Raw genomic sequence first — 24884 nt, 5'->3', positions numbered from 1 at the left:
ACTTCAGTGGAACTATTCGTGTGTGCGACTATTCACTAATGTGACCAAGGGGTTCATAACAGGATCCTTAGTTAGCACCCAGAACTGGTCACTAGGACCCGAGATGACAGATTTTAACTAGTGTGACATAGACTTGAAAAACAATCTGCATCCCTGAGCTGTGCAGCACTTAATTGTTCTGATGGTTTTGCTAATAGCATGTAGACCATACTTACCCATGGTGTAATTCCACTGCCTAGAGTGGAGTTCATCCAGGAACAAATCTGGCCCCCTGATGTTTACACAGAACTAGCTGGATTCCCCTTGTTACCCTTTGGAGTTAATAGCTGTTTTGTTTCTACTGAGGAAAAATTGCCTTGGCCCCAAAGACATTTCCATCACTTGCTATTCTGGGACCCAAGGGGGATGAGTGTTGGAGCATATTCCTCTTGTGAGAATGACGTCATGCATCAATTCTGCTGCACATAATTGGACCGGATCCCCAGCTGGTGAAAAATAACATAGTTCTATTGATTTGCGTGAGTCAATGCCAATTTACACCAGCTGAGGATATGGCCTAGCAAGTTTTGTTCCTCCTGTTTGGTCCATCCTGCAAGGTCTCCTTTAGTTGCTATAATTTAACATTAATTTCATATTAGCCTTAACCACCACTGAGAAGTCCTTAAGCACTTCCCATCTCTAGGCATTGAATGAAATGGGCCAAATTCATCCTGAATGTAATGCTGTCAATTCCAGTGTTGCTACACCAAATTTGCCCAGTGAATTTTTACAATCCTCTCTGCAGCCTGTTTGAAGTTGAAACTCTTTTTCATGATCATGGCAAAGACTTTTTAATAATGCCCAGTGGGACCCATTAATAGTAACATCCTTTCATTGTTCACTACTGAGCAGTGCTTAATTTTGAAGGGATAAATTGATACAAGTTATAGCTCAATAACATTATTATAATAAAAGTTGTAGCAGATCGCTGACTTCCCACCACAAAGCCTCCTGCAGGTCAGTCCGGGAATTAGCTCTTTTCCAGCCCCAGAGCGCCTCCTGCTGGCCGGTGTCTCATCTGCTACAGGCCCTTGTATCCCTCCCAGACCCCAGCACCCCTTTCGCTCTGGGGCTCCCTTCCCAGGGGAACCCCTTCCCCCTATGCCCACCTTGCCTCAGTGGCTACTGCCAGTCATCATCTAGCCCCCTTTCTCTGGGGCAGACTGCAGTCTGTAATTGGCCACTCATCATTAGCAAGGGGGATGGGCCAGCTGCCTCTGCCTATCCCCAGGCTGCACCTCTGCAGCCCCACTACCTGCTTAGGCCTTTACCAAGGCCTCAGCCTGGGGAGTTGCCAGGCTGGAGCTCCCCAGCACTGCTCTGCTTCTGGTACCCTGCGCTACCAGGGAGATAGGCCTTTCTCACTCCAGAGCTGGAATGAGTCTCCTTTCAGCTCCTGGCCCCCCAGCCCTCTTATCAGGGCCAGCTAGGCCCTAACTGAGCTGGCCACACCTGTGGTCAGCTACTCCCTCAGCTGCTCTCACTCTTACTCCCTCTCCAGGGCTGCTTTTAACCCCTGTTCTGCTGAACTGGAGCAGCCGCCAGTGGTGTAGACAGGTTCTAAGAACAGGGGGAGCAAACATTAAAAAGGCACCCCCCCTTGGCTCCTCCTCTGGCCACGCCCCCTTGGCTCCTCCTCCAGCCACTCCACACTCCCCCCCTTGACTGGCTCCTCCGGCCGCGACGCGCTCCCTCCCCATGGCTCCTCCAGCCGTGCCCCCCCCATGGCTCCTCTGGCTGTACCACCCCCCGCCTTGCCTGCAGGAGCCCAGCGCCGGCCCAGCAGGCCAAGCTTCAGAGCGGAGCATGGGGCTCACCTGCTGGCGCCATGGTAACCCCTAACTAAAGCCCCACTTTTGGAAAATGTGCTGAGGGGAAGTGGCTGCTTCCCCTGCACCCCCCTAGCTATGCTACTGGCAGCCAACCCACTACAAAATCCATATGGGCAGTAGATCAGGTAGCGATCAAGGTACTTAGATACCAAGGTGTTGGGCACCAGAGATACATGTTTCCCCACTATGTTGATCCCAGTTTTAAGCTGACCGCAGAACTAAATTTGATTGTTGCTTGCAGTGTTGTTGTAGCTGTTGCAGGATATTAGAAAGACAAGGTGGGTGAGGTAATATTTTGTAGTGGATGAACTTCTGTTGATGACAGACAAACTTTCGAGCTACACAGAGCACTTGTTCAGATCTGGAAAAGGTGCTCAGAGTGTCACAGCTAAATACAAGGTGCAACAGATTCTTTAGTTTAAGTAGTTAACACACATTCAAGGGGACTATTCAAGGTGAAGTGTCCCATTAACACGTCTGCAATCATAGGACAAATACGGGGGGTTAGTGTGTTGCAAATTGTCATAATAAGCCATAAATCCAGTGTCTTTATTAAGATTATGATTTTTAGTGTCTAGCCAAGTTAAGAATTGATGCTCCCCAGCTTGTCTTTGAAGGTGCTGTGCAGCTTCCCTTGGAGGATGAGGACTGAAAGATCAGATATGGAATGATTGTTTGTGAAAAGTGTTTGCCAATGGGTGATACAGTGTTCTTATTTTTAGTCATTTAATCTACAGTGAGATTGCAAAACTTGAAGATGATACAAAAGAACCCAAGATTGTTAAGTCCAAAGCTGACTGCAAAGGGATTTCATTAAACTGGTGACTGGGAGACAAAATGTCAAATGAAATTCAGTGTTGATAAATGCAAAGTAATGCACGCTGGAAAAAATAATCCCACCTATATTTCCAAAATGATGGGGTCTACATTAGCTGTTTCCACTCAAGAAAGGGATCTTGAAGTCATTGTGGATAGTTCCAATAAAATATCCACTCAGTGTGCAGTATCAGTCAAAAAAGCAAACAGAATGTTAGAAACCATTAGGAAAAGGATAGATAAGACAGAAAATATCATAATGCTACTATGTAAATCCATGGTATGCCCACATCTTGAATAGCTCAGAAAGTTCTGATTGCCTCATGTCAAAAAAATATATATTAGAATCAGAAAAGGTGCAGAGAAGGGCAACAAAAATGATTAGGGGTATGGAACAGTTTCCATACAAGGAGAGATTAAAAAGACTGGAACTGTTCAATTTAGAAAAGAGATGACTAAGGGGGGTATGATAGAGGTCTATAAAATCATGAATGGTATGGAGAAAGTGAGTAAGGAAGTCTGATTTACTCCTTCACATAACACAAGAACTAGGGGGCACTCAATGAAGTTAATAGGTTGTAAAAAGAACAGGAGTACTAGTGGTACCTTAGAGACTAACAAATTTATTTGAGCATAAGCTTTTGTGGCCCACGAAAGCTTATGCTCAAATAAATTTGTTAGTCTCTAAGGTGCCACAAGTACTCCTGTTCTTTTTGCAGATACAGACTAACATGGCTGCTACTCTGAAACCTGTCATTAATAGGCTGTGGGTTTAAACAAAAAAGAGGAAGTACTTTTCCACAGAATGCAATCAGTCTGTGGAACTCATAACCATGGGATGTTGTAAAGGCCAGTAATATAACTTGTTTAAAAAAAGAATTGGATAAGTTCATGGAAGATAGGTCCATCAAAGGCTATTAGCCAGATGGTCAGTGACAACTCCAAGCTCTGGCTGTCCCTAAACCTCCAACTGCCAAAAGTTGGGACTGGAAGACAGGGGATGGCTCACTCAAAATTGCCTTGTTCTCTTCATTCCCTCTGAAGAATCTGGCATTGACAGGATATGTGTCTAAATGGACCATTGTTCTGACCCAGTATGTTCTTACTTCTACCACTCTAGTTCATAGATTCTAAGGCCAGAAGGGAACACTGTGATCATCTAGTCTGACCTCCTGTTTAACACAGGCCAGAGAATGTCCCCAACATAATTCCTAGAGCAGATCTTTTAGAAAAAGTCCAATCTTGATTTCAAAATTGTCAGTGATAGAAAATCCACCATGACCCTTGGCAAATTGTTCCAATGGTTAATTATGCTTATCGTTAACAATTTAGGCCTTATTTCCAGCTTGAATTTGTCTGGTTAAAGAAGTAGTGTCATTAACTGATAGCATTAGCAGACCTCCTGACCTCTCTAGAATTCTCTCTATAGCTCAGGGCTATAGAGGAAGATTGACACAGGCAGCCAATGTGTTATAAGGGCTGAGAATAAAAAACAGAGTAATTCGTTTAGGATTTACCACATTGATTTTAATGGGAGCTTTGCCCGAGTAAGTTCTGAGGCCCTGATATTGACCTCAATTACACTGGAATAGATTAGAAGTAATTCCACTGAAACCAATGGGGCTGATTATCTTCTCACTCATCCCAGGGTAAATCAGGGGTAATTCCATTGGTCAATGGGGTTGATTCACCTTTCAATCATTCTAGTGTGAAACTGAGTAATGACACTGTAAACAAATGAGGGTTATCCTCTTCTCATTTGCACTAGTGTGAATCAAGAGTACACAACTCTTTGGAGACAGATGGCGTAGCAATGGTTTAGAGCCAATGTAAGGGATCCACATTGGACAAACTACTGCTATTGACATGGATGAGAACTGCAAATTTCTCAATACACCCAAAGCCAGTAGTCAATGGGAGCTGAGCGTGCTCATAGACAGTACTCAGCACTGCAGGTGCTAATTATCCTTCCTTTTGCCCAAAGATAAACATCCAAGATCAACAAAAGCCCTTCATTCTCAGGTACTCAGAGTTAAGATTTGGGTAGCCCCTACATAGGGGCACAAAGAGTGGATATGTCTTACTCCATCATATTCCCGTTCCTTACTGAATAAGGTTTAGGAATAATGCAATGCTAAAGGAGAAACCGGGGAGGGTTTGGAGGTTGTGTCTCCAGGGTACCTAAGGAAACCTGAAATACTCCTCAACCCAACCATCCCTAAATGAATTGGAGTCAGTGAAGGAAAAACTCCTGGTTCCAGACGTAGGTAAGAATCTTGTTCTAAAGTCAATGCTTTCTTTCTTTTACAGTATGGACAGGTAAAATTATTAACACATTAAAACTACCAACAGCTAGCTAGATAGATAGATAACTTCTTAGTTTGTAGACAGTGTGATTTACTAGATTATATCTGGACATGGAAGTAAATGGCATTAAGGCTGAGATTTTTCAAAGTAGCCTAAGAAAAATAGGTTTCAGAGTAGCAGCCATGTTAGTCTGTATCCAGAAAAAGAACAGGAGTACTTGTTGCACCTTCGAGACTAACAGATTTATTAGAGATAAGCTTTAATGCATCCGAAGAAGTGGGCTGTAGTCCACGAAAGCTTATGCTCTAATAAATCTGTTAGTCTCTCAGGTGCCACAAGTACTCCTGTTCTTTTTTCTAAGAAAAATAGGTACCCAATTTCACAGCAAAATACAATGGTATCTGGATGCATTAATATATTAAACTCTTGTGAACATCCCAGTTTGAATTCTTATAAAAGATTTCATCCTGATGTCTAGGCTTGGCAGAATCCATTTTTATTTTTTGTTATAATTTTGACAGGTAACATTGATGCTTATTTTTAATCTTTTTTTCATTTTTTATTGATTTAAACATTCACTGTTCACATAAGGGGGAGGGGTCAGACAATAACTATTTAATACTGACATTACAGCATGCTTTATACACATTAAAGTGGGACTCTAATAAGTTCTGAATCAGCATTTTTCTAACTTTGCCTATTTGTACATTTCAATTATTATTGATGGAAATCTACGTTTATCCACATTTACTGATAAAAAAGATCCTTCCAAACCTACTTTGTCTTGTGGGAAATTGACCACGTTTCTGATCTGCAGTTTCCTCATCTGTAAATCAAATTTGGGGGAATGATATTGACTGATTTTATAGGAGCATTGTAGGGCAAAATTCATTTGTGGGTATAAAGTGTAATGATAACTGAGGACCCTCAGTAACATAGGCAGGACAGGAATTCAAGACCTTTTATTTCAGGCAATTCCTGAAATGCATCCTTCTATTAGTCAAAAAATTGTATGTAGAAACTTTTTTAGTGAAAGGGTTTCTTGTGTTTTCCCTGTAAAAATATATATATCTCCCAGGCTGTTTTTTTAAAAATGCAGATTTAATTGTATGCAAAACATGAGCTCATTCCAGCTTCTCCATGTTAGCTATCGCTGTAGTATCCATTTATTAATGTCTATCACATCATAGACATTAATCAATTAATCCTCACAACACTACATAATGTTGTTGTGACAGAATGGACCCCTGTGTCCACACCCTACACACTACTGTAAAAATCTCTGTACAAAGTATGCCCTGTAAGGTATCATTTCAAAACTCATAATTTGCTGGTCATTATCATCCTGATAAAATATATGTGGGAACATTGTATGTGAAGTTATAGATTTACCTGTATGATGTTATTAACATATTCCAACCCACAGCCCTACCCAAACAGGAGTTGACAAACAGGTCAGTCCTAAACAAAGGAAGGTGTGCTCTGCTTACTTTGTATTTAAGCAGTAAACAGAGTCATCAAGCAGGAAGGGGAGACAAAGGAAGTTCAAACAGGAGGAAAAAACAAGCAGGGAACATCCTTCTACATAGACTCTTTGTCTCCTGAATCTCAGCAGGACATATTTTTCAAGAGGGGGACTGACACTATAAAAAGGAGGGACAAACATCCATAGGCACCCCTCTCTCTCTCCCTGCCCACCACATTCTCTTCACCTGAAGCATCAAAGGAAGCCTTCATTAGATCTGGGAGATGTGGTCCTGACCTAGAGAATTTGGTCAATAAGACTGCTGAAAGCATATGGTGAGAAACTGCTTGAATCTGATATAGCAAAGATATATTATGACCAAGATAATAAGAGATGTATTTATTCCATTCAGTGGTGAGAGTAATGGTGCACTAACACAAGGGTATTTACACACATATCAATTACTGAATTAAGAAGTGGCACGATTAGCTGATAGCAATAGTAGGTTGTTATCCTACGTGTGGAGTAGCCAGTAGAAAGGGAAGTATAATCTTTAGCCAGCATTTACACTGATAGTGAGCAGGAGTTTGGTGCCTAACTACAGACAAAGGTTATGAAAATGTCCTCTTCAGTAATAAAAAAACAAACAAAGAAAACCACCATATCATGAAATCATCACTCCATAGCTCACCTCTTAGTCTTCTTCCTTAAAGGAAACCTGCACAACAGCTTCAAGGTGAGCCTGGGAGCTTAAATTCAGAATCCCCCCCCCCCCCCAGAACAGTTTTCTATGGCAAAATGCTTTTTTAACAAAATCAAAACATTTTATATGGGAACATATCAATTTCATCTAAATATTCAATGAGAAATTATCAAAACATTTCTGCAGTAATATAATAATATTCAAAATGATAACGTGAAACAAAATTATTCAACCTCATAAAAATTAAACGATTTGCCCTAATTAAAACAAAATTTTCTGCCCTTATCAAAATAAAATGGGTTGATGAGGTTGAAGAGAAATATTTTCAGAATTTTGTGCTTTGTGAAAAATTCCTAGATTTTTGCATTTTTGTTCCAATTTGAGGTGAAATGAAATGTCAAAATCTCATCATTTCCCATGATGTGTAAATTCCATTTTTTTTTCAACCAGATGTGGTTAATAGTATGACGCAAGCATATGAATGGTTTGATTCCAATCTCACTTTCACACAAATGTAATATCCCCATTGACTTCAGTGAAGTGATTTTTACAGCAGATGAAGATCTGACAGGTGAGATGTACAGCCTGACTCACCACAGCATTATTTCTGATTTACACTGGTGTAACTGCACTGATCTCATACATTGACTAAGACATTTGGGAAACTGACAAAATATTCATTATATAATGATTCAGGATGGGATTTTCACAGGAACAGGGGACTGGAAGGGACCTTATCAAGCTCAGTCCCTGCTACCACAGGCAATCTTTTCATAAAAACCTGATCATATATTTATCAAGTACTGTCTTTAAACTAGTTAGGCTGTTTGCCCCACAATACTACTATATGGATGTGTCACAAGGTCCACTCACTGCTAGGGCGCCTCCTCCTGGTTGTTCCGGGGATTAGTTCTTTCCAGGTTTGACAACCCCTCTCTTCTCTCATTCTCTGGGACTCAGTGTGCTCCCTTTTCATGTCTTGGCCGTTCGGCTAGGTCACTAGGTGTGTTTCTCCCTTTCGGGGTATCAAAGTCCCAGAGGACAAACCATCCCTGGCAGTCTCCAAATCCACTGCCCTGACTGTACCACTTCCCCAGTGGCTGGTAGAGGAACCCAGGCCTCTCCACTAGTCTGGGTTCCAGCTCAGGGACCCCACAACCTGTAGGGACGCATAGCTCCTGAATCGCTAGCCCACAGGCGCGGCAAACTGCTCCCATGGCTACGAGGCAGGAGTGACCTTCAATCCAGCATTTGTGTTTGGGAAACTTATTTGGCTGATTTGATTGTACCCTCGCAGCTGGTGTTCACGCGCTCAAGAGATGGGTTTGTTATCTTATGTGCATGTATACTGCCTGGCTTTTCTATGCGCAAGAATGTAACCACTAAGAAGAGTTGTAAACAAAGTAAGGAGAGAAATAAAAACCTCAGGAAAGTTTTCCTGGGAGGCTTTTTGCAGGAGGCTTGTAAAGCTCTCTGGCTACCAACAAACCTGGCGTTCTGTTTCCTGCGTCGTCACCACAGCTGGTGACCCCGACGTGATACCCCTCTACTCACCGGCTGGATACGCCGAGCGCGCCCGCAGCTGTTTGCCGCCCCTTATTCGTGAGTATGGGGGGGAAACTTTCCAGTGCCCAGAAGGAGCACGCAAGAGAGTTACAAAAGATTATAAGGCAGCGATCATGTGTCGTTGTCTCGGTCGCTCATATTGAGGACCTTCTAAGGGAAATAGATCGCCAGTGCCCCTGGTATCCGGACTGCGGGTCTTTACAGCTTTTTGATTGGATACGGATTGGGATCACCTTGTATAGTGAACCCCGTGCCCCAGTTCAGCACCTGCTGCTCTGGCAGCATTGTAAGGAGGTGCTGGAGGGGTTCGGCCCTGACGGCCTTAAGCCGGTTTCCCCTTTGCCCCCAGGTGATGGGCCACCCCCCTCCTGCCCGCAGCCGACCCCCCCTGCGCTGCCGCCCGTGGCGGCGCCCCCATGCCTACCGGTCGGGCAGGGGGGCGCTGTCGCCGCGGCGGTGCAGCCGGTGCGCAAGGCTGGTCTCTTGACCGACAAGGAATCCAAGTGTGGGTTCGAGGCGTTCCCCATCTCTAAGCGAAATAATGGAAACGGGGGGCGAGTAGTGGACTGGGAGGCTCTCCCCTACTCGGTTCTGCACGAGCTCCGGGGGATCTTGAAAGGTGTGTCAAACGGTTATCACTTGCTCCCCCAAGATTGGAAAGACATATGTCGCATGGTGCTGTCTCCCGTGCAATACGTTGTGTGGGATAGCGAGTACCAGCGAGAGGCCCTTGCAGCAGCAGCACAAGGTGGGGGGGCCTATCTTGCTGAGCAGTTATATGGCACAGGGCAGTTTTCGGGCATCCCTGAGCAGGCGGTGGGCACACCCCAGGTAGCTTTTCCCATCATTGGCCAGTGTGCCCGTCGCGCGTTTCGCAGGGTCCCCGCTGCGAGCGAGTCCTCGAAGTCCTTCGACCCTGGCGGAGTTGCTGCAGGCGTGTACTGATGTAGGCACTCAAACCCATCCGATGGCCCTGCTGGCAGCTGCCCTGCACAAGGGGCAAAAGCCTCAGGGGAACTGCTTTAACTGCCATCATCCATATTGATGATTAGGCGTACGGCCCTCCCCCTCCGTTGGCTCACTGACGAGCCCGTATGGGTTGTGCAGTGGCCGCTTTTCCCCAGAATATGTGCAGTGTATATTGTAGCAGAGGTAAAGGAAATGCAAACCTACCAATATAGGTTGTGTTGTCTTGTTCAGATCACTGTGTGTTTGAAAGCAGGAGTTAGAAGTAAAAGGCAATCAAAAGACTGGGATAGTTAATTGTGTCCCTTTTAAGTAAAAATCTTTAAGCTGTGGATAGCTTTGGACTTGGAAGCAAGCCAGAAAGCATTTGTATTAATGCAAGTTTCTAACTAATAAGGTAGAAGCCACTGAAATCTGGGCTGCCTATGAACAAATACAAGGAAACATTTTAAGCAATGACTGACTGCCCAGAAGGGGTAGACCTCTGTTCTTTTGTTTTTCAGATTATCAGAGAAAACGGATGCCAGCTGAACAGCATTCAATGTACCATGCATTTACTGGCACAATAGGGATTATTTTTGTGTTTTATGGTAAAAATTGTTGTTAAATTTTGCATACCAACAGTCTTTGGAAGCAAGGACATGGAAGGTTAACCCACTCCCCATATTGCCCATGGGATCCTTCTGGCTACCTCAGATTTCTAGCCAGAGGGCTGGGGAGGGAGGAAAGCAATTAGACACCTGAGGTTGTACCAAGTGCACTCCTCAAACGTGGGTGTGCTTGTCCCGGTTTGTTGCTCCAAAGCTCTGTAATAAAGTTATTTTACTGGAAGAGTGAAGGTTTCCTTTGTAGGTTAAAAGAAGCCGAGAAAGGGAGAAGAGGAAAAAGCACAGAATGAGTTAACTAAGAGGAAAATACAGCTTGCAGGCTCATCCAAGGCCACAGCCAAAACTTGGCTGACCCCCAAGACAAGGGGGGGCTTAAATGTGCCCGAGCAACAATGAAATCTGCAAAACACTGCCAGGCATTAATGAAATGTGTTAGGTTTCTTTTCTCACAGGTAGAGAAGTGCTACCCAAAGACCCTAGCACCCCTGCCATTCATTGAAACCAGGAGACTGAGTCTATGTAAAGTCCATCAATGAAAGACTGCTTTGGCTCCATGCTGGAAAGGCCCTTTCCAAGTCCTGTTAACCACCAACACCGCTGTGAAGTGCCAAGGTCTGATTGCCTGGACCCATGCTTTTCACTGCAAAAAGACCCCTCCACCTCGGGAGGACTCTTTGACTAATGATAAGCTTATTTCTCCTTCTAGTTCTGCTGTGCCTTCTGGACAGCAGGAAAACGGAAAAAAAGACAAGGTGAAGTGCTAGTAACCTCTCCCTTGTCCACTGACAAACCTACTGTTGCTTTGAATTTTTCTAAAAGACACAAAACCATTACAGGGTGATGTGCTAGTAACCTCTCCCCTGTATGATGCTGAACCACACTGTTTCAGGAAAAGAGAAGAAGGAACACTTGCTTCCTTGAAACCACAAAGTCCAGGAATTCCTGACTACAAGAGACATTAAGAACTGACCCTGGTGAAGAAACAAAAAATTATAACCTGGAAAAAAAGAAACTTGTGGGACCCATGCTTGGGAACGTGGTATTGATTGGATTTTGGGGTTTATTCTACAGGCTGCGCCCTGTGTTTTGAATAAGTCCTTCAGTATGTATTGCCTTCCCTAATTGGATTTTAAATGATAAGTACCAAAGGCACCTTGTTGCCATTGCCCCTGCCATCTCCTCTACTACATTATTACCCCTGTAACACATCAAAATACAGACAATGACCCAGAAGTTGCTGACAGAGATGGTATTGAATATCACTGAGGCTGGGAAGGCATTGCAGTGGGATCTAGCATGTTCAGGCTTGGCCCACTGCCCTTACAGACACATCAGGAGTACCATCTGATCTGCGGCCATGGAGACATACTTGGAGACTTTCTGGGTAAAAGTGCAAACGTTCTCAATGCTCCTTCCAAGCATATGGACCGGTTGAGGGGGTGTGGCCTCCCACATACCAAATCCTGCCGGGTCCATGGGGAGGATGCATGTGGGATTGAGTAATTCACCAAAACATCTGGGAAATTAGACTACCTGGTATGCCCAGTTAATTTTAGTCAGTGCTCCTGGGATTACACCTGACAGGACGCTTACTTTTTCAAGTTAATGACAGCTATGTGTATGTTAATGACACCATATTACAAGACATGCAAGGTCTGTTAAGTACCTGCCTTGTTCCTGTCTGTAAACCACCCAGCAACATCTGGGATGTGAGACAGTGAAAGAAATGTGCTGTTTTAAGCTTACTGATAATAGTTTTGCATGTAATAGCAAATTGATATGCTAAAATGTTATGCTTAAGCCATCCGCCAGGAAGTTTTTCCTTTTTGGTGGGATTATATCTAGTTATAGCCACCCTTAGAGTGGATGAAGACCCTTTTATAGTATGGGGTCCTAGTTTTGATTTTTGGCGTTTTACTTTGCTGCTTTGTTTAATGTATACCCAATCTAGTGGCATTGTGTATGCTACCCTGCGAGAGTGTTTTGTTTAAACACCGCATCTATAAAATAAAACAGGGGGGGATGTAGGGACGCATAGCTCCCGAATCGCTAGCCCACAGGCGCGGCAAACTGCTCCCATGGCTACGAGGCAGGAGTGACCTTCAATCCAGCATTTGTGTTTGGGAAACTTATTTGGCTGATTTGATTGTACCCTCGCAGCTGGTGTTCACGCGCTCAAGAGATGGGTTTGTTATCTTATGTGCATGTATACTGCCTGGCTTTTCTATGCGCAAGAATGTAACCACTAAGAAGAGTTGTAAACAAAGTAAGGAGAGAAATAAAAACCTCAGGAAAGTTTTCCTGGGAGGCTTTTTGCAGGAGGCTTGTAAAGCTCTCTGGCTACTAACAAACCTGGCATTCTGTTTCCTGCGTCGTCACCACAACAACCAGCAGCCATGGTCTCCACAGCCCCAAACCTTGCTACTGTTTGCCTGGGCTCCTCCTACTTTGCCTCTATGAGTCTCGTTCTTCACCCTATTCAGGGCCAGGACCCCAGGACTTCTATTCTCCCCATGGTTTCCTCCTTTCCCTTTCTATGGCCATACCATTGTTTCACCAGCTCTACTTCAGGGACATCTCAGTTTTACAGAGATACATCATAGGTCAAGTCATTTTTATCATTCTACATGTCCAGAGACCTAAAAAGCGTTCATCCAACTAGCTTTCCCCCCCCACCCCCCCAGGAGCTCATTATTATGCAAGGGACAATCTTTTCACTCTCATGTGTTTTTCTCCTTTGTGCACATGTACACCAGTTGATGGTAATTTAGGTACCTTTGAAATGGATGGGAGTTGAGCATATAAATGCCTTTAAAAATCTGGCTCTAAGTGCCTAAGTCACGTGGTACTTAAGTAATTTTGAAAATGTTACCTCTGTAGACCCAGGCCCTGAAACTAGCTGCTGTGGTTTTTTGTTTTGTTTTGTTTTTTTGAAGTGTAGACATACCCTTCACTCTTGTGAAGGTGACATTTATTGAAAGTAGTATGGCTTCAATCCCGCAGTTGTGGTGTGATGTGAAGAGTCTGTCATTTTCCCTCAGTGGGAATTGTGCGAACTCAATGAAAGTTTTCTGGAGACATACTGCATTTGGGCCAAACCTTGAGGTCCCTATTTAGTTATGTGGGGTGGAATTTTGAGCTGTGCTCAAGTGACTTAGGAGCTAAGTGCCACTGAATATCTAAGGGACTAGGGGCCTGATTTTTAAAGGCATATAGATGCTTGACTCCCATGGACTTTCACTGTCACTTAGCCTCCCAATTGACTAGTGGATTTGGGTGGTCAGTTTTTCATGACCAACTTGAAACACCTTCAAGGGTCCCAATTTCCAGAGGGTTGGAACTTTCTGAAAATCAGGCACCTTGATCACATCTCAGATTGGACACTCCAAAAATGAGGCACTCAAAATCACCATTCACTTATGAAAATCTTGGTTTTAGGCTGAAAATCGCAACCAAGAGCTTTGCCTGAGTAAGGACTGAGCAAAATCTGAATGAGGCCCTCAGTATTGCCCCATAGACTTCAATGTGAATCTGAGTAACTCAACAAGGAATAAACTTGAATAAGGAACTGAAAATGGGATGAGATTGCTGAGATTTTTGAAGTTACTATTTTTTTTAAATCCCTCAGGTGGCTTTTAAAATCTCTGCTAATATTTGCAAATTAGTAGGGAAATTATAATTTGTTGGTCAGACCCTCAGCTCATGTAAATTGTTGTATGTGACGGATTCAAAGGAGTTACATTAATTTATACCAGCTGAGGATCTCGGTCCATTGCTTTGGATTAAACATTACCACAGATTAAACTTGTCCCTTTATACCAATAATATTTTATTTTCTTTTTTATTGTAAAAGGTTTAGTGAATGTCAGCACAATCCTGTTCAAATATATATAGCTTAAATGAACAAAAAATCATTTATGTTATATTACTGAAGAACAACCTTACTGGAAGACTCAATATTATTGCAGCAAAATTGGAGCATGCTGAAAGAAAGAAAGAAGAAGAAACTAGAGAAAAATCTATCAATATAGCTGACAAAGCCATTTTTCTTTACAACGTATGTGAGCCTGTTCATATAATCTATCAATGCAGTCTCACATTTGTACTCCAAGTATCATCACAGTATCTAAATGCCTGAAACAAAAATAAAATTGCCACAAAATACACAAACTCTTTGATTCAGGAGCTACTAGAAGATGTTTCTTCTTCTTACTTTATCTTCTTCCTCCTTATCTCCTTCTTCCTTCTCACCCTTCTTCCTCATTATCATCTGTCCAGTTAGGAATGACTCTTGTCTACTTCATCTACTCATTCTATGTAATGAGTACATACATATAGATTGCATAGTTATCAGAAGGCACTGAATCTCCTCTTTTGGGACCAAATCCCCCACCCCACAAAAGCAAACTCTATTAGTTCTTCTGAAAGGGAAACTCCATTATCTGTATCCAGTGTTGTTGTAGCCATATTGGTCACACAAAGCTCTGTGTAAGCTCAAAAGCTTGTCTCTCTCACCAACAGAAGTTGGTCCAATAAAATATGTGACCTCACCCACCTTGTCTCTCTAATCTCCATTAGCTGTCAGTCATTAGCAGCTAGTTATAGTAATAAGGATTATCTACTAGAGAGCTACATAATCATGTCTTTTAAGACCACATATATAACATGAAAGATGGGTAGGCTTGGGAAATTCAATTTTTATTTTTTGAGAATTTTGATAGATATTGTTGCTTATTTTGAACCTTTTAAAAAATATGTGTATCAAATTAAATTTTAATAGTTCCCCAACATTATGTGATCCAAGCATTTTTCCTGTTATTTATTTAAATTTTCACAGTGGTAGGAAATTATGGGGGTGGGTCAGACAATGGTGGGGGCGGGTGTCACACAATGATTATTTAATGACAATAGATGTTGAGATTCAAAAAGTTAAAGCTTAATAACTGTTAAATCCCAAATTATCAACATCACATCAAAATAAAAAAGTAAATATCGTTAAATCATGCTCTAATAATTTCTCAACAGCATTTTTCTTACTTTGCCTGTCTGTAAATTTTGAATATTATCAATGGAAATATTTTCTCATCGGTGTGTGTGTATATGGTGAAATCAATGTTTATTGACATTTACCGATAAAAAACTAATCCTTCCATGCCTAAGAATAGATTATTCATAAATCGTGTTTGGAATAATTTTGAAAATCATGGTCTTGTGTTGGGACAGTTAACAGAGAAAAAGAAATATATTGAATAAATAATTCAGTACAGCATTCCTAGCTCTCCTTTCCTTCTGGGATGAGCCAGAGGACCAGAGAAAGGGATCACCCAGATTCTACTTCTCTAATTCGTGATAGCTCCATTTTGTTTCAACCTAACCAAATAGTGTAGGGTTATTCAAATTCTTTTCAAAGTCATAAGCCTACTGTAGCTTTTCTCAGGGCTTCTTTTACCTCTCAGACTGTATATGAGGGGATTGATCAGTGGAGTCATGACCGTGTAGAAAACAGAGATCTTTGTTTAGGTCTCTAAAGGTGCTGATTTTTGGTAACATATAAGCAATAGTTAGAGTCCTGTAGACGACTGTCACCATGATGAGGTGAGAAAATGCTTTTTTCCTGCCACTAGTGGAAGGGATTCTCATTATGTTGGAGATAATAAAAACATAGGATGTCACAGTCAGTAGAAATGGAGGTAGGGTGAATATAAAGGCCAGTAGTGAAGCTACAAGTTACACAATAAAAGTGTCACTGCAGGAGAGGTCTATCACTGGGGTATAGTCGCAAAAGAAACGGTCAATTTTGATGAGGTTGCAGAAAGTGAACTACATGATCAAAAGAGTAATAAGAAAGTAGCTAGCAGTCTGATGATCCAAGAGCCAGCTGCTAGTTAGAAGCAAAACCTGCCATTCATAAGGGCTGCTTAATACAATGGTTTACATATCATCAAATAACGATCATAAGACATCACAGATAAGAGACATTCTGTAGCTACTAAGTAACCAAAGAAAAAAAATTGCACAAGGCAGCCATTGTATGAAATGGTTCTGTTCCCAGTCAGGAAACGGGCCAGCATCCTGGGCAGGATAGTTGAAGTGTAGCAGGTCTCCAAGCAGGACAAGTTCCCCAGGAAGAAGTACATAGGGGTGTGAAGATGCTGATCAGCCACAACTAATGCAACAGTAAAGACGTTCCCAACCATGGTCACAATGTAGATCACTAGAAACAGCATGAAGAGAAGAAAGTGCACTTCCTGGAGATTCCCAAATCCCAGGAGGATGAATTCCATGATGAACATTTGATTTCCCTGTTCTGTCTTTTCCATCGGAATTACCCAAATTAAGTAAAACAAATTCTGTAATATACTTACAAAAATAAAGTTAACTGGCAATGCAGTGTAATTAACTGGATTTCATACCTTTCAAATTACATCTTTCCTAGGTGGTTATAGACCTAAAAAATTGTGTTGCTCTAACACATTCTTCACCCACTAAAGGGAAGTTTTGCCACTGATTTTAATGAGAGCAAGTTTTTACACTTAAGGCTTGGAATTTCAGTGCTGGCTAAGGGAGTTAGGTGCCCAGCTCCATGGGATTTGGACATCTAATTTTCTTTCTCTTTCTTATATATATATATATATATATATATATATATATATATATATATATATATATATATATATATATATATATATATATATATATATGAAATTGGATAACAGGAAAGGTCCTCTCATGGATCAGTAATCGGTTAAAAGACAGGAAACAAAGGGTAGGAATAAATGGTCAATTTTCAGAATGGAGAGAGGTAAATAGCGGGGTCCCCCAAGGATCTGTACTGGGATCTATGCTGTTCAACACATTCATAAATGATCTGGGAAAAGGGGTAAACAGTGAGGTGGCAAAATTTACAGACTATACAAAATTACCAAAGATAAATAAGTCCAAAGATGACTGTGAAGAGATACAAAGGTATCTCACAAAATGGGGTGACTGGGCAAGAACACGGAAGATGAAATTCAACATTGATAAAAGCAAAGTAAGGCACATTGGAAAAGGTAATCCCAACTACACATATATAATGATGGGTCTAAATTTGTTCTTACCACTCAAGAAAGAGATTTTGGAATCACAATGGATAGTTATCTGAAAACTTCAGCTCAATGATCAACAGTGGTCAAAAAGGCTAACAGAATGTTAGGACCTATTAGAAAAGAGAATTAGAAAATATCAATGCCATTTTATAAATCCATGATACACCCACACCTTGAATACTGGTCAACCCATCTCAAAAAAAGGATATGTTACAACTGGAAAAAGTTAAGAGAAGGGCAACAAAGATGATCAAGGGTATGGAACAGCTTCCATATGAGGAGAGACTAAAAAGATTAGGGCTTTTCAGCTTAGAAAAGAGACAAAACGGGAAAAGGACAGATGTGTAAAATCATGAATGGTGTGGAAAAATTGAATTAAGAAGTGTTATTTATCCTTTCCCTCAATACAAATACCAGGGGTCACCCAATGAAATTAATAGGCAGCAGGAAATGGAAACGTGGGCCACAGGAAAGCAAGGTCAAAGAATCAGGGTGAGAGACTGCAAGAGGGAGAGGTCACTCAGCATGGAGCAGCCTCAGGGGGAAGGGGGAGAAGGGTCCTGCCCACTTTGCTGAGCCCAGATGGCCCCAAGAGCTGTGGACAACCCAAGGGACTCCGACCCCAGCCCAAAGAATGTTCTGGAGTGGTGAGGAAACTGCATTTAGTGTTTATTGTTTTGTATGAGCTGTACTCACTGTGCTTTGACATGATTAAGTATAAAAGAGCATAAAGGTGTCAGACTCTATACCAAGTGTGTGAGCACTGACTGTTTCACCAATGCTGTGTGCCCCTAAGAGATCTAAAGTGTAAATCAGAAGCTTCACCCCTTTGGGAAGGTGTGCTGGGAGAGGGGTGTGTTTACGTAACTGAGGTATCTTGGGGATCAGCACTGGTCCTGGAGGCCTAGGGCAGGTGGGCTGAGGACCCCACTGAGAGTTGGCATCCAGGAAATATTCTAGAGAGGCCAAGGGAGGAACCAATGCTGCAGATTGCTGAGGATCTAGATGCTTAACACAGTCCAAGGGATCCGGCACAGCAGAGGCTCGGATGAGCCTCACAGCAGTCCTAGTGGCTGGCTGGCAGGAGCACTTACTAAGGTCTGTGACAGGTCCCCAGATCTGACCATCCCCGTGCTCATACATCTAATTTCTATATCCGAGATCTACACACCCACTGTTTTAAAAGTCTGTATCTGACCTGTGAAGCTCAGACTTACATCTTCCTGATACATACATGACACCTGCCATCTCATCTGTGAGAGACAGAGTCATGACAAATAATGAGACAGAGTGGACTTTGAGCTTACTGGCCATGAGTCAACACCTTGCTGCAAGGATTTTAATGGGGTTACATCAGTATAAAATCACAGACAGTTATGGTTTGTGCTCACTGTATGAAGGTGTGTAAAAGTAATATGACTGGTGAAGTTTATTATGTGGACTTCCCTATTGAGACTCAATGCCCCCAGGAGCTCAGTCCATATCAACCCCTACTGCTGCCTCTGTGTTATTACCAGAATTGGTCACTCCCACTGAGATTTCCATAGGCTTCTAAGTGAGTTATATGCCCAGTGCTCAGACTTCCAAAGGGAATTGGCACCTAACTCCCCTAAGCCCCTTCAAAAACTACAACCTCAGTGAGTATCAAATAGATAAATTCAGATGTCATAGGGGGAAACAGTATTCACATTACAGAAGTGGAGAACTAGGGCATAAAGTTTATAGCCAAAATGTGCAGACTTCATAAATGAATGCTGAGGAGCTTGATGCCTTTGGAAATCAGACTTTGTTTATTTAGGCCTTTCAGCAGTTATTTAAGTGCCAATGCTTAGCACCCAAAGGTGTGGAAAAGTTACTGTTTCATCAGAAAACTAGGGATAGCAATATTCCTGCTTCTGTGTGTAGAGCTGATGATGCTGTACAATGTTAGGCAAGTGTTATACCCCTTCTATAAAACCATCTCCATTATATTTGAGGCCCTGAGAGGAGTGAAAAATATTAAGGTAATTCAAAAGAAGAGATGGGAATCCAACTCAGACATTTCCTCCCTTCCAAACACTCTAGTGAGGCCACTGGGGCCAGATTTTTAAAGGTATTTAAGTGCCGAGTGAGATTTTCAAAAGCACCTGGACTCCTAAAACTCACTGATTTCAATGGGAGGTGCTTTTGAAAATACCACTAGATGCCTAAATGCCTTTAAAAATCTGGCCTTTGGCCTTCCAGCTCATGAGTAACATTGGGTACCAAACTATAGTAAATAATTCCTCACCAGTCTTGGACAATGGACGATTTGGGTGAGAGGAATGTAGCAAATATCTTCTGATCCCTACTGTTCCAAATGATCAATTAATAATGTTTGAGCACTCATCCCATATTAAACCAACTTCTTACCGTACGGGGTGAACGGGGATTTTCTGCTTAGAATCCTAGAATATCAGGGTTGGAAGGGATCTCAGGAGGTCATCTAGTCCAAACCTCTGCTCAAAGCAGGACCAATCCCTAACTAAATCATCCCAGCCAGGGCTTTGTCAAGCTTGACCTTAAAAACCTCTAAGGAAGGAGATTCTGCAGACTAAATAATCCCAGTTCCCTTAGCCTCTCCTCATAAATAATGTGCTCCAGCCCCCTAATCATTTTTGTTGCCCTCTGCAGGACTCTTCCCAATTTTTCCACATCCTTCTTGTAGTGTGGGGCTCAAAACTGGACACAGTACTCCAGATGAGGCCTCACCAATGTCGAATAGAGAGGAATGATCACGTCCTCGATGTGCTGGCAATGTTCCTACTTATACAGCCCCAAATGCTGTTAGCCTTCTTGGCAACAAGGGCACACTGTTGACTCATAACTGAATAGCTCATGTTATTCCACAATTGCCTTCTGCAGTTTTGTTTGTAGAACTGGTTGGAAATATTTTTTTCCTCAATGTAAAATTGACTTTTTTGTGAAAAATCAGAAACTGAAATATTTTGGCTGAAAACCAAAACAGTTCAGTTCAGAAATGTTGCCATAGTGCCTCATGGGAGTTGAGGCTCAGGTGCTTCATGCACCCATTCTACTGCATGGGTTACATTCCCTGGACAGATTACATCTCCCATGACACACCATAGTCTCTCTCCTGTTGAGAGGAGTTGGTGCAGCATGGCAGCTGTAGTCCAGCTCTGGAGCCCAAAACTTAGAGAGGAATGGGGTCATAAGGCAACTAAACTCCACCTCCCATGAGGCATCCATGGTAGCATTTCCAAATTAAAATATTTTTTGATTTTGGCCATTTGGGGGGAAGGGGGGTTAGAAGTTTGACTCTATTTAACACCATTGTTCATATGGTCTAAAAATAAATATGCTATTAACATTCCCCTCTCATTGATTTACAATGCCAATCATCAGAGGTGCCTAGGGAGATTCACTTTCTCTTCTAAATGTGAAACAATGACATGGTATTGTGATTGAATAGATCCATGTGTTCTAGGTTAGAATAGAATATAATCTGTTCTAGAATAGAATAGACCTTTCTGTTCTAGTTAATAGACTAGAATGGACCCACCTATTCTAATTAGAATAGAAAAATAGAATAGAACAGACCCATATGATCACATCTGGTCACACTCAGCAATGGCAAAAGCAGAAAAAATGTTTGAAATAGTCTTCAAGTCAATGTGCCCCTTTTGCTAATCAAAATTCTTTTCTGTTATAATTGCAACCTCACAAATCTCTATTGTGAGCTTTCTAAAAAAATGGAAAATTAACTATGTATGTAGACAGTTTGCTGTTTTTAAATACTTTTATCTTAATGCTTTGGTCCAACTGTTAAATAAAAGTAAGCATTTGGTCACTATATCACTGGTTACAGATTTCAGAAGGGAGAAAACACAGGTGCCCAAAACCCAAAAGTGTGGAGTAGTATTCCCAGGTTCTCATATAAAAATGGAAAAATTGGGAAATTTCACCCCCAGAAAAGTAAGGCCAACAGACCTATCACCTGCAAGGGTGCTCTCAAAAAAAACTGGAAAGTGGATAACTGTGCAGCTGGCCCTATAATCGTGACTCTTAGTTTTAGCTCAAATGCCCAAGCACATCATGGAGAAAAGCTCTCTGTTAAATATTCAAAAACTTTCAAATAAGGGTTGAGAAAGCTCACAGTGCACATCTCCGGATCCAGTAAGGGATCTCTAACAAAAAAAAGAAAGATTTGCGTTTACACCTTGATATCAAATTTCTAAAGTATATATTAATAAACTAAACTAAAAAACTAAACTAAAACTTCTCAAAGGGAAAGCAACAACAGTAAATCTTTCAGGGTTTCTGTATATAACACATCCCCCTTCAACATCTTCCCCATCTTTACTGACACACACACACACACACACACACAGAGAGAAAGGATTCAAACCCAATTTTATTTCTATTCCACCTTTAATACTAATAATTAATATGAGCTATATCTTGGTCCCCATTCCGGGAGGAAATAAATATGCATAAAATCAAATGTGCAAAAGTGGAAAACTTGCAATTGAATATTTTATTATATTTTATTTTATTTGCACACCCATCAACCTCCACTGAAGAAAGGATGAGCTTCCCGAAATTTAGACAATAAAATACTTATGAAAATATTGGGTGAAAGAACAGTGCATCAGGAAAAATCTTGAGCCATGGTTCTGTGGGACCAAGAATATGTATCCCCTTTCTACATCACCATTAACAAAGTTCCACTACAGCAGGCCAGTTGGCAACCTTTGATTGGGCCAGGGTGAAAGGTTTGCATAGGGGTGTTTCACTGAGTCAGTCATTCTCCTCTGCCCAGGTCACAAGAGATGGAGAGGAAGAGTAGGTAACCATGGGAACAATTCTCCATCACTTGGAGTCTAAGTCAAGACTGGACATTTCTTCCTAGAAGATACAACTGGAAGCCATATGCTTAATGCAGGAATCATGGGGTGAGAATCTCTGGTCTGTGCTGTGCATAGGGTTGGCAAAATTCATTTTTCTAAATAATTTTGATGGATAATATCAATGCTTTTTTTAAAGTTTTTATTGATTTAAATTTTCATGGTTGTGTGAAATTATGGGGGGAAGTATTTAATGACAATAGACATTGAAGTTCTAAGAGCTAAAGTTTATAAACCATTAAAACAAATTGTCAACATCCCATGTCAAAATATATAATGAATATCCTTCAATCAACAAATCATACCTGTTTTTACAATTTGTGTGCTTGTAATGAGCCTAATTCACAAGTCTCAGTCACTGGATTTTGACTCTGAAGTTTTTTAAGCAGCATTTTTCTTACTTTGCCTATCTATAATTATTATCAATTAAAATGTTTTTTTCTCAGTTTGTATTTGTGTGGCAAAATTGATGTTTACTGATATTTGATGAAAATCAAATCCTCCCAAGTCTAGTTGCGCAGGAGGTCAGACTCTATGATCAAATGGCCCCTTCTTGTCTTAAAATCTATGAATCTCTGAATTATTGGATCTGTAAAAACTTGCAGCAGAATTGCTGTAGCAGAGAGAGAAAAAAACAAAAATGGATCCTCTGAACTACATACTCTCACCCAAACACACACAGATCCTTCTGAGTTTCCTGAGAGGGCTTCCCCTTTGTTATCCTTATGGAAAGATGTTCAGATAATGGACAGTTCTGCCTTCCGACTATAGCATTGGATGGTGTCGTTAAGGCATAGCCAATAGTAAGGGGCAGTGTAGACAATCACCACCATTAGACCTGGTTGAAATTTCTCCAGTGGAACAGCTTTCCATTTAAAAACCCTGATTCAATGTAACTGAAGTGTTTTGTGGGAATGTATTGATTTACTTGAAATTGTTGAGGGGGAATTATTGAAATGTTTTGTTTTGACTTTATTGTAATGACTATTATATTAATTATATTATATTATATAAAAGTTGAAAAGTTTTGGCTGCTATATAATATAATTGTAAGAGTATCTGGACTCACCCCTGCGGCGCCTCCTGCTGGTCATCCAGGGAATTAGCTCACCCGCCTCTAGAGCACCCTCTGCAGGCAAGTGATCCGCCTGTCCTCTTCCTCAGGCTCCTGTGTCCCTCCCAGGGGTGCCTTGCTCTGGGTGCTGCCCCCTGGCAGTACCCACACACACTAGGTCTCCCCTCCCAGGGGAACCCTCACCCACTAACTCCACCTTGCCTCAGCACTAGGCCACTGCCAGTCACCAACTAGCCCCCACTCCCTGGGGCAGACTGCACTATAGGCCACTCGTCACTGGCAAGGAGGGTTTGGACCTGCTGCCTTGGCCTAGCCCTGGGTTGCCCTCTGCTACCCCGAGTAGCACTTGGCCTATTACCAGGCCGCAGTCTGGGGCTATACAGGCTAGAGCTCCCCAGCCTTTCCCCAGCCCTGTCTCACTCCCTGCAGCCAGGCCCTTCTCTCTCTGGAGACAGAGAGAGACTCCTGAGTTCCTGGCTCCCAGCCTTCTTATACAGGCCAGCTGGGGCCTGATTGGGGCATGGCCCAGCTGTGGCTACTTCCCCAATCAGCCCAGTAGCTTTTCCCTTTTCCCCAGCCCTCTGCCAGGGCTGTTTTAAACCCCTCAGGCAGGAGCGGGGTAGCCACCCCGCTACAATAATATAATATAATATAATATAATATAATATAATAATTAATTAATTAATCAGAACAAAAGTGAAAATGAGAACTGAGCAGTCAATGACACTATTCCTAGGCCAGATCAAAAAGGATGCTGCCATTATGGAGACAACTTATGATGGAGTCAAACATCTTGCTCTGCCAGACAGCAATGGGGGGAAAGGGTTATCTCATGTGCCACTAGGAGATTCTAAAGCTCAACACTCAGAGGCAGGAATAGAAGTGCTTGTGGTGGTGGGGGACAGGAATCGGGAGTCCTGAGGTTAACTTCTGGTTTATGTCTTATGTTCCTTAAAGTTCACGTTTCAGGATTTCAGCTGGCCACCTGCAGGGGTCAGGAAGGGATTTTTTTTGTACCCTGATGTATTATTTTTCTCTTCTTCCTCTGAAGCATCAGGGATGGCCATGGATGGAGATAGGACATTGGCGGAGAGGTCCAGCGCTCTAAGGGGGCACCAGGCATTCTCTCCCAGGTTGTGGGCTGGCTGATTCTTGCTCACATGACCAGGGTCTTACTGATCACCACATGTGGGATTGGGAAGAATTTTCCACTGGTGAGACTGGCAGTGACCTGGGGGGTCACTTTCTTTTGCAGGGTGGGGGGTATGGGTCACTTGCCAGGATTATCTGGGTGTATCTCACTTAATCATCTCCCTGCCATTGTGGGGGCCTCAGGCACTGGTGCCCCTCGGTCTCTCCTGTTCTCTGCCTGTGGCACATCCTAGTCTCGTCTCCTGAGGGCTGTGATACTTTGGTCTCCTTTTGGTTGTTGGGTTTAGTGTGTGGGTGCTGGGGGGTGTCGGTGCCCTGTGCTATACAGGGAGTTGAACGCGATGATCTGGCCATCCTTTCTGGCCTTAAATTGTATTAGTT

The 24884-nt window shown here is 42.3% G+C and overlaps 1 long non-coding RNA gene across 1 annotated transcript; it reads left to right on the top strand.

Moving 5' to 3' along the window:
- Nucleotides 1–8602: 8602 nt before the first annotated feature.
- LOC135974737 (uncharacterized) lies at nt 8603–12653 on the top strand. Its single transcript, XR_010591842.1, has 2 exons — nt 8603–8764; nt 10755–12653. It is a non-coding gene; the product is annotated as an uncharacterized LOC135974737 (long non-coding RNA).
- Nucleotides 12654–24884: the final 12231 nt, after the last annotated feature.

This window comes from Chrysemys picta, chromosome 12, assembly GCF_011386835.1.
Source record: "Chrysemys picta bellii isolate R12L10 chromosome 12, ASM1138683v2, whole genome shotgun sequence".
NCBI lineage: Eukaryota > Metazoa > Chordata > Testudines > Emydidae > Chrysemys > Chrysemys picta.
The sequence above is the reverse complement of the archived record's forward strand: the minus strand, read 5'-3'. Positions and strand labels throughout refer to the sequence as shown.